Below are 11450 nucleotides of genomic sequence, written 5' to 3' on the forward strand. Positions count from 1 at the left end.
TATTAGTGGATAGTAGAAAGTCTCAAGACTGAGACATAAGTATGTGAAGCCTCTGTGTGTCACTTCTCTGCTAAGGCCAGTAATCACAGTCATATCTTACCAAAAGAAGATTGATGTTCCTGGAGAGGGTCTGGAATGGATTACAGGAAGCAAAAGAGAGGTAAAAGATTTGAGCAAGGAAGATGGTAGCTTGGTGAACCATCTCTGGAGAAGATAAAACAAAATTTTCTCTCCTAAAAATTAGAATGAGAACATAAACTATAACAGGTTTTTATAGGCAGGTTGGTACTAGAAAAAAGAGACATTTGAACTCATTTGAAAAAAGCATTGGCTTGTTCTGAAAGATAATCAGTACTTGGTTCCTTAGCAAAATTTCTCTGCTATCAAGCAAATGCACAGTTCATGTTTATCCAGATAAAAGCATAATCTATGTCTATAGGTTTGATATTACCTGGCAGTGAAGGTTCTCTCAAAATAGATGCTTATTTTAAAAATTATAAATTCTTATTGGGTCTTCTACTCCCCTAGGTAGCCCTACCACTTAGCACACAATGGTGCCTGGACCTCTGCATCCATCTCCATTGTAGAAATGCACAAAGATGTTGAGCCAGAGTCTTTGATGTTTTACATCTGCTCAAGGTGCTTGCTCTTTTAACGGAATTCTATTATCAATGATTCTGCAAAGAAAAATGAAGCTGTTGGGTCAGGAACTGTTTATCTAATTTATCTTTCATGATTATCTGGATATTTTAAAGGAAAGTGGGCTTGAAGGAAGAAGTAATGAGTATTTTGCTCTGAGCACAAGGCATATTTCATTCAAAATATACTTGGTTTTTAGCCAGGCTTTCCAGACTTTCATTTATCTTTACTTAAATTCAAGTGTGTTACTGAAGCTAAAGGTCACTTTATTTACCAAAACCAAAATGTCAACAAATAAGCATTCTCTATCCTGCTTTTCTCAAATCAGCATGCAGAGGACAAGACACAATGCTCTAAGACCTTCTCCACAGAGACATTAAATGAAGGAATTAATCCATACAAAATATGTTGATTCCTGGTCTGCTTACCCACAGGAACAGAAAGGATAATGTGTCAGGAATCAAAACCTGTGTTCTAAATAATCCAGAGCAGGAATCCATGGGAATAATTGTAATGATTCTGGAAGATCTGGCCTGAGAAGTAGGACACCTTGGTTCCTAGGGCATCAGAGCTATCAAGTGCCTGTATATCTGTAGACAAACTGCTCTGACCCTCTGGCCCTCACATTTAACTTCCTGAAAATTGATGATAAAACTTTCTTTGAGAGCGATTGCTGTAAAATGAAACAGGACCCTGGAAATGGTGGGAGTTAGATATACTACAAGAGCTAAAAAATATTATATACAGTTGAATTTTAACAATAATGATTATGACAGTGTGATCATGCTAACTCTAAGTGTGGATACTCTTTTTGGAATATAACTGATTTACAATGCTATGTTAGCTTCAGATGTACAACAAAGAGAATCAGTTATACATATGCATATATCCACTCTTTAGATTCTTTTCCCATATAAGTTATTACAGAGTATCAAGTGGAGTTCCCTCTGCTATACAGTAGATCCTTATTAGTTATCTATTTTATATATAGTAGTGAACATGGACACTTATGATGAAGCTTCTGTGTCCTTGCACATATGGGGACACATCCATGAATTCTGCCATTCTGCAATCACTTTTTTGAAGCCCTATTATGTGTCATGCACTGTTATAAATGCTGTGGAAGGCCGCAGTAATAAACTATAACACTGTTACAGTGGGAATCAATGTTTAAACTTGATTGGGGACCACCTAGGAGATACACTGAACTTAGACGTTCAAGAGGAAAACATCCAACTGAAGGGATAGACTGTTTCAGGGATGGTTGCCTGTGTTGTTAGAAGCTGAGGTTCAATTCTTAGAGAAAGACTAATAAATAAGGGTTAAAGTGCAACTTCCATTTTTTTTGGCTTTTAGGAGAAATAACAACTAAATTTATTCTATATTGTGATATAGCATTCTTAAAAATTGTATATTCTGAAAAATTGTGCATAAAAATGGGGCTGTGGAAAAAATTGGACTGATGTAGATCACTCTAAAAGCTATTATAAACAGAATGCCCATAAAACATAACTATAATCCTAATAAAAATAGCAGCTTCCAGATGGTGCTAGCAGTAAAGAATTCACTTGCCAATGCAGGAAACATAAGAGACCCGGGTTCAACCCCTAAGTTGGGAAGATCCCCTGGGAGAGAAAATGGCAACCCATTCTAGTGTTCTCAAAGCATCTGGCTGTAATGCAGGAAACCTGGGTTCAATCCCTGGGTCAGGAAGATCCCCTAGAGAAGGAAATGGAAACCCACTCCAGTATTCTTGCCTGGAAAATTTCATGGATGGAGGAGCCTGGTAGACTACGGTCCATGGGGTCACAAAGAATTGGACATGACTGAACGACTTCACTTTCATTTTCTAGTATTCTTGCCTGGGAAATCCCATGGAAATCCCATAGCCTGATGGTCTACAGTCCATGGGGTAGCAAAGAGTTGGACACGACTGAGCATCTGGGCATGCAAAGATGTATTAAATCCTTCAGAAACAAAAACTGCTCTGGAAATGATAGGACTTTACCTTAAAAAGGTAAGAGACAAGTAGTTAAAGGGAACTTGTTTAAAAAAAAAAAATGCTGGGAAGACTGTGTCACAAGGACAAGGTTAAAATGCATACAAGTCAGGAAAATGTCCAAAACAGAATAGGTGGTCAATATTAGCCCTGGGAGGACAGTGGATGTGGCTGACGAACAGGACCAGTTCCTCAACTGCTTGCTGTGCTCAGCTGATAATTACCACAAATTAGCTGACTAGGAAGTATCCCTTTTCAATGAATGTGACTTCTCCATTATGCTAACATCAGCCCCTTATTTGTCAAGTGCATATGAGCTGATTCACCTTATAAAAACTCCCATTGTTGCAGAAGAGATGAGATATTTATTAAAATATGATGATGGATTCTGAGGAGTTCTGCCCTTGGGCACATTATCTTGCTTGCCATACTTCCTCACACTTCATGTGAGATGAATAAGTATGTATTCTGTGAATGGCTCTAAATCTAGTACTCCTTAGTGGCATTGTGCAGGAAAAGCTAGTCTCACTGTGTCCTCCTTTCGCAAGCTCCTGGTGCTTGGTACTTCAATTGCTTGTTGTCACTCACTTACTTCTTATTCCTTTATTAGGAAAAATGTATAATTTCTTTAATTTTAAGGGAAGTTGAAGATCAACTGCTGCTTATTGATTGAGCACTACATTATGCTTGCTGCTAAGTCACTTCAGTTGTGTCTGACTCTGTGCAACCCCATAGACATCAACCCACCAGACTCCCCCACCCCTGGGATTCTCCAGGCAAGAACACTGGAGTGGGTTGCCATTTCCTTTTCCAATGCATGAAAGTGAAAAGTGAAAGTGTAGTCTCTCTCTTAGAGACCACATGGACTGCAGCCTACCAGGCTCCTCCATCCATGGGATTTTCCAGGCAAGTGTACTGGAGTGGGGTGCCATTGCCTACTCCGGTATTATGCTTAAATAAGCTATTTAGTCTTAAAGGCCAAACTGTTTGCTAAGTTTTATAAGTTCAACCAAAAAATTAAAAAAATAAATAAATAAACAATTGAAGTTCATGAGGATTGGGTACTTTGTCCAAAGACATGCTCAGGTAGAAGTTGTTGGAACTATTGTATAAATCTAGGTGTATCTTCCTCTCAACATTTACACTCTCTTCCCAATCTCTTGCTAGTGCTAAATGATAGTAGTAGAAGGCTTGAAACTGAAAGTGAAAGTGAAAGTGACTCAGTTGTGTCCGATTTTTGTGACCCCACGAACTATACATTTCAGCTCAGTTCAGTTGCTCAGTCGTGTCTGACTCTTTGCAACACCATGGACTGCAGCACGCCAGGCCTCCCTGTCCATCATCAACTCCCAGAGTTTACTCAAACTCATGTCCACTGAGTCAGTGATGTCATCCAACCATCTCAACCTCTGTCGTCCCCTTCTCCTCCTGCCTTCAATCTTTTCCAGTTCAAAAGCATCAATTCTTTGGCACTCAGCTTTCTTTATAGTCCAACTCTCACATCCAAACATGACTACAGGAAAAACCAAAGCTTTGACTAGATGGACCTTTGTTGGCAAAGTAATATCTCTGCTTTTCAATATGCTGTCTATGTTGGTCATAACTTTCCTTCCAAGGGGTAAGCAACTTTTAATTTCATGGCTGGAATCACCATCTGCCGTGATTTTGGAGCCCAGGAAAATAAAGTCTGTCACTATTTCCACTGTATCCCCATTTATTTGCCATGAAGTGATGGGACTGGATGCCATGATCTTAGTTTTCTGAATGTTGAGCTTTAAGCCAACTTTTTCACTCTCCTCTTTCACTTTCATCAAGAGGCTCTTTAGTTCTTCTTCACTTTCTGCCATAAGGGTGGTGTCATCTGCGTATCTAAGGTTATTGATATTTCTCCCAGCAATCTTGATTCCAGCTTGTGCTTCATCCAGCCCAGCATTTCTCATGATGTACTCTGCATATAAGTTAAATAAGCAGGGTGACTATATACAGTCTTGATGTACTCCTTTTCTTATTTGGAACCAGTCTGTTGTCCCATGACCAGTTCTAACTGTTGCTTCCTGACCTGCAAACAGGTTTCTCAAGAGGCAGGTCAGGTGGTCTGGTATTCTCATCTCTTTCAGAATTTTCCACAGTTGATTGTGATCCACACAGTCAAAGGCTTTGGCATAGTCAACAAAGCAGAAATAGATGTTTTTCTGGAGTTCTCTTGCTTTTTCGATGATCCAGCGGATGTTGGCAGTTTGATCTCTAGTTCCTCTGCATTTTCTAAACCCAGCTTGAACATCTGGAAGTTTACAATTCATGTATTGTTTTAGCCTGGCTTGGAGAATTTTGAGCATTACTTTGCTAGCACATGAGATGAGTGCAATTGTGTGGTAGTTAGTCCATTGAATTCTCCATGCCAGAATATTGGAGTGGGTAGCCTTTCCCTTCTCTAGGGGATCTTCCCAAGCTAGGGATCGAACCCAGGTCTCTTACATTGCAGACAGATTCTTTACCAGCTGAGCCACAAGGAAAGCTTAAGAATACTGCAGTGGGTGACCTACCCCTTCTCCAGCAGATCTTCCAGAGCCAGGAGTCGAACTGGAGTCTCCTGCATCACAGGCGGATTCTTTACTGAGCTGTCAGGGAAGGCTTATTCACGTCTATGTAATGTGTTTTCTTACAGAAATCAAAATCTTCACCTTAAGTGGTAAAGATTTGCATTAAAATGTTATTAATCTTCTCTGATTAGGTAAAAAGGGAATGTTGTTCTTTCTTAAATTTCACACATATATTTCCACTTAAAACAATCTGAGAGATAGATGTCTAGAGCCTTCAGTTTAAGTGGACTCTATTGCCATTAATTCTTGATTCAGCTCCTAAATAGAGCTGGTAAAACTTCTTATATTAATAGAAATAGAAATGGTTGATCTCAACTTTTAAGAACTTTAAGAAACATTGAAGGGTTTTTGGATTTCTGTCTAGTCATATATATTTTTATAAACACCCTAGAATTTTGATAGTACTTTTTTTTTCAGACACTGGAAACATAATTGAAAGGATCAATTCATTGTTTAGTACAGTATATGTCTTAACTCATAAAAGCGTCCAAATAAAATAACCTCAGTTTTATTGCCCAAAGAAAGAAATTTCTTTTCTTTAAAAGAAATTTGCTCCACAGTTGGGTTCTGACTCCGAGTTCTGTCAATCTCGTTGACAAAACAATTTTCTTCTTATCTATTGTGTGTAAAGTTCTGATCTTACTTCCCTAATAATTCCCTTTTTTTTTCTTGTAGTCATAATTGATTTTGCTTTCAGTTCAGTAATTCATTCAACTGTTCTGTGTACTGGGAATATGTTGGTAGAAACAAAACATAACAAAAGCAGGTTTATGTTTTCTTGTATTATATATTCTGGTGGGGGAAAAGTTTTAGGGAGAATTTATAAGCAATAAAAAGTTAATTTCAGATTTGTTTTATAAAACTGATAATTGGTTTTATTCAGAGGGATAGTTCAAATCCATGACTAAATAATAAAAAATACATTTTTCTTTTCTGCATATTAGCGATTTAATGTATTTTTAAAATATTATACATGTTCAGTGACTGTCTTTATCTGATTAGCCCTTTCTAGGACTCTTGTCTTATAGAGAACAGGGGCCTCAAGAAATGAGACGTACTTTCTAAAAGGTATAAAAAGTACAAGGGCTTCCCAGTTGGCACTAGTGGTAAAGAACCTGCCTGCCAATGCAGGAGACATAAGAGACGTGGGTTCAGTCCCTGGTTTGAGACGATCCCTGGAGGAGGGCATGGCAACTCACTCCAGTATTCTTGGCTGGAGGCTACAGTTCATAGGGTCATGAAAAATCAGACACATTTGAAGGGACTTAGCACACACTCATACACAAAAGTTACAAAGTATCAGGTGAAATGCTAGAGTCCCTGGCATGGTGCTAGGAGCAAACAACTTCCTTTAGCCATGTGGGTGGGCACTATGACAGGGTGATTGTCTTGGAGCATCTCTGGTTAATTGCACTTTAAAAAAATGACCATAGCAATATATTGCTGCTACTGCTGCTAAGTCGCTTCAGTCATGTCCGACTCTGTGCTACCCCATAGAAGGCAGCCCACCAGGCTCCCCCATCCCTGGGATTCTCCAGGCAAGAACACTGGAGTGGGCTGCCATTTCCTTCTCCAATGCACGAAAGTGAAATGTGAAAGTGAAGTCACTCAGTCATGTCTGACTCCTAGCGACCCCATGGACTGCAGCCCACCAGGCCCCTCGGTCCATTGGATTTTCCAGGCAAGAGTACTGGAGTGGGTTGCCATTGCCTTCTCCATAGCAATATATTGAGTGTTACAAAATTTTTCAGACTCTTCTCAGCAAAAGGTGAATTCTGAATGTTGTTCCTTTAAAAAAGGAATCATATGTGGTGACATGCTTTGTGTGGTAGAAGTGACACTTCAGGGATTTCATGGCTAACAAAAGTGATAACAGCTTTTAGCTGCTTCTCCTTCTCTTTGGGGATCTGAAACTTGAGATACATGAGCTGACGTATAGGTGTCCATCTGGTGTAAAGTTTCCATATTTAAGAAGCCACATGGCAATAGATAAAGATGCCCAAGTAACCCTCAAATTTCAGTACCTAATCATTTGAGTCTTGGTGTCAATCTCTAGAAACATAAATGAACAAACCAACCTCAGCCTTCTGGCTGACCTAGCTCATGCCATGTAGAACAGAGATGACCTATCTTCACAGAGTCTTGCCTAAATTACAGATAAGTGAGCAAACAAAATGCCAATGTTTCAACCTACTCAGATCTGTGGTGGCTTATTAGGCAGTGCTGCAACTGAAACACTTACATATGTATAAATCAAGAGAGAGTACCATGGACATGTTACAGAAACTTAATGTGTCCTACATAACTCAGAGGGACAGTTGAGATACTTGCCCTGACTATTGAATGTGTTGACTCTTAAATACACAAAAAATGCATTCAAACTGAGATTTCTAGAACTCTTTTTTGTTTCACTGAATAGTTGTATTTAATAATAGAAAAGTCAGAAGTAGGAAATACATATTTTCTTTTAAATCATTGTTTTTGTGGCATTTTCTGGGTTAAGTTCAAGCAAAACACTAACTGGAATTTTTTAAAGAGTTTTCTCTATATATTATAAAGTGATTAAAAGTAAAAAAGGGAAGTGAATATGGAAAATTGAAGTATTTGGCTCTAATTTTTACCCTGCTTTAACCCATATTCTCTGTCATATAACTTTACAGTGCCAGCCTATTATGGACAAGCTCCACCTCATCTCTTGAATTTGAACTTAGCCTTATGACTCATGATCAGTGGATGTTATTTAGTAGACTTGAAGCCATGAAAAGGCTTATAAACACCTTTATATAATCTGCTTGTGCATTTGTGTCTCTGTTAATTCCATTAAAACATGCCTGAGGTTACATATAGGAGGTTGGAGTCACGTGCAGTAGAGCGGAAAATACCAGTAGCCTAGTCTCCCAAGAAAGGACCATCTAAATCAACTGACAGCCAGCCAACCCAGATGTAGAACTGAGGCAGGCAGAGATTGAAAACAACATCCAACCAAGGTCAATATAAATCTCTTTCTCTCGGACTCATGAGATTATTAAAAGCATATTGTTGAAGCTTGCCGAGTTTCTGTATGGTTATTATGCAGCACTGACAGTGAATATAGCTTGTATTTAATTTCAACAAATGACTTTAACATTACAATGGGGAAGAAAGTTACACGTGTGTAAGAATGGAATTTTTACTTGACAAATAATTTGACAATGCCTTTTTGGTGTCTATATTTGTAGTTCAGATACCTTAAAATGTCTTGTAGTGTCATAAGAAGTACAAGGTTGTCTGAGAAAGAATAATTAACTCAGGATTCCAGTGTGCAAAAGATTACAGGAAAAGATGAAATGCAACAGAATATGAAGTAATGGGAGCAGCCACTAAAAAAACTAAAAAGAGAGGTATAACTGATATGCTAAGAAAAGAGAGAAAGTCAAATCACATAAAATAATCAGTTAAGACCAAAAAAGGTGATTGTGCCGAGGATTGTGGCTGTGCAGGCGCCAGAGGTAAGGTGCAGGGACCGGGTGGTCACTGCTCTTCTCTGTCCACCTTCCAGTGCCCAGCCTGGTTAGGGTTAGGTAGTGAGAGGCTCCTGGAGGACCTTGGCCTGGTCTTCTCCTTTTGTCCTTGGGTGTCAGGCGAGATGCAGAGTTGACCACCTACACTGACCTTCACTGTCCCAGAAACCCTGCTTATCTCCAAAGTGAAGATCAAAAAAGTCCATTCACATCAACCTCAAATAATAGGCCCTGAAATGTGTGTTTTGTGCCAATGATATCAGAAATATTATTTATAATTAGGCTTTGGTAGTCCTGAGAAAGGATGCTTTCTGCTATCCGTATCTGGGCTGGAGTTCCTGTATATTTTTCATTATAAAGTTCTGTTGGGGTGAATCAAATGAATCACCATTTCACTTCATTGTCTTGGAATGTCTGAGAGGACTTAGTGTCTAAAAACAGTTGAGTACAAACAGGTGGTTTGATGATAAGTATTAATTAAAACCAGATAACGTTATTTTGGGCTTCTCAGGTGGCAAAACAGTAAAGAATCTGTCTACCAATGCAGGAGACATGAGTTTGATTCCTGGATCAGGAAGATCCCCTGAAGTAGGAAAGGGCAACCCACCCCAGTATTCTTGCCTGGGAAATCCCATGGACAGAGGAGCCTGGAGGGCAGGCTCCTCTGTCCATGGGGTCATAGAGTCGGACATGACTGAATGGCTGAACAGACGCATTGTTTCTTAAACCTTTAAGCTATTTAAACAACAGTGAATACCTGCTGGACATGTCGTGGTCTGTTATAGGAATATCTGTGATTCTCTGAATCTCAACCATGCTGTCAAAAGGCTTACAAAATTTCCTAAAAATTGCAAACTCTCATTTAATATATACAAGAGTATTCCAAGGATTAATAAGTCAAAGGAAGTTTTTAGGAACTATACCAATACTTTGATTACCTAGGCAAGTTGTCGTTACAGGCATATCTCAGTGACTCCTCTTTGAATTTGATCACAGCTGATATGGGATCGTCTGTCCAGGGACAGAATGGAACCTTTTCAGTGGTCGGTGAAGAGTATCAATAACCCTTGAAGTGTTGTGTTTATACGCCAAGAGGCTGCAATGAAGATCAATTCAATGAAAAAAGCTTTGTGCCCAAATCAAATGTCAAGTCCATGTCTTTTCCCACCATTATGGCCACTGGGGCTGCAGAGTTAGCCTTGAAAGATTCTAATTGGCATCTTCAATCAGAAGCTGATCGTGTGTTGCAATTGGCACGGGAATGGTTCCTCTTGGAGTTATTTCTGAAACTGCTGTGATGTTTCAAACAAAAGGTTACAATAAAGTAAGCCCATTCTTTGTCCCTCAGTTTCTGATCAATATGGCAGCAGGCCAGGTCATCATTCAATATAAAGTCAAGGGCCCCAATCAAGCATTACCCACAGCCTATAACACAGAAATTTATGCAGTGGGAGACTCTTAGATTTATAACACATGACTCTACTGACGTGATGGTGACTGGAGGTACAGATTCTCGCATCAGCCGTTTATCACTTGCTGGATTTTCCAGAGCCTGGGCTCTGATCCTAAGTTAGTATGTCGACCATTTCATCTAGAGATGGCTTTGTAATGGGAGGAGGTGCACTGTGCTGGTGGTAGAAGAAAGGAGCAGGCTGTACAAAGAGGGGACTGCATGTACGCAGACATCTTGAGCTGTGGACTCTCAGGTGATGCCGGTCACATGACTGCCCCCAGTCCTGGAGGAGAGGTGCTTTAAGGTGTATGGCTGCTGCTGTAAAGATGCAGGTGTATAACCTGAAAAGATATCCTGTATCAACGTGTATGATACTTCCACACTGTTGGGAGACACTGCCAAAAGCAAAGCCATCGAACATCTTTTCAAAGGCCATGCATATTCCCTTGCCATTTCCTTCAGCAATGAGCCATGGGACACCTGCTGGGGGCTGCCGGGGACACTGAGGAAGATTACCACCCTGGCTTGCTGTTATAGAAAACTGCCATCTACTTTAAACCTGGACTGTACAGAACCACAATTTGGTCTCAATTATGTTCCATTCAAGGCATGCACAATCCCCATTATCTACATCCTGCACCAGAGTGGTACATTTGGTACAGCTGATGAACCTACAATGACACATCATTATCATACAAAATCCATAGTTTACATTAGGTTTCACTCTATGTTGTGTACTCTGTGAGTTTGGACAAATGTATAATGAAATGTATTCATCGTGATAAAATCATACAAAGTACTTTTACCATTCTAAAAATTCTCTGTGCTCTGCCTGTTCTACCCTCGCTTCCCTTTAACCCCAGGCAACCAGTGCTCTTTTTTTACAGTTTCTATAGTTTTGTCTTTTTCAGATATCATCTAGTTGGAACCATATAGTATGTAGACTTTCAGATTGCATTCTTGCACTTAGTAATATGCATTTACAATTCCTCCGTGTCTTTTTATGGACAGATCTTTTTTTTTTTAGATGCTGACTAACATTTCATTTTATGTGATGCACCACAGTGTATTCATGTTTCTACTGAAGAATGTTTAAAGCAGATCCAAGATTTTGTAATTATGAATAAGGCTGTTATAAAACATCCATATGCAGTTTTTTGATGGAAGTAATGTATAGTTCACAAAATACCAATGACTGCTATTGAATTATATGATAATAGTATGCTTAGTTTTGAAAGAAACTACTAAATTGTGTTTCA

General features: G+C 39.2%; 1 pseudogene; it reads left to right on the top strand.

Moving 5' to 3' along the window:
* The first annotated feature begins 9552 nt into the window (after positions 1–9552).
* Positions 9553–10936, top strand: LOC128049497 (3-oxoacyl-[acyl-carrier-protein] synthase, mitochondrial-like; annotated as a pseudogene).
* The last annotated feature ends 514 nt before the right edge of the window (positions 10937–11450 follow it).

Source organism: Budorcas taxicolor, chromosome 6, assembly GCF_023091745.1.
Source record: "Budorcas taxicolor isolate Tak-1 chromosome 6, Takin1.1, whole genome shotgun sequence".
In the NCBI taxonomy this organism is placed as follows: domain Eukaryota; kingdom Metazoa; phylum Chordata; class Mammalia; order Artiodactyla; family Bovidae; genus Budorcas; species Budorcas taxicolor.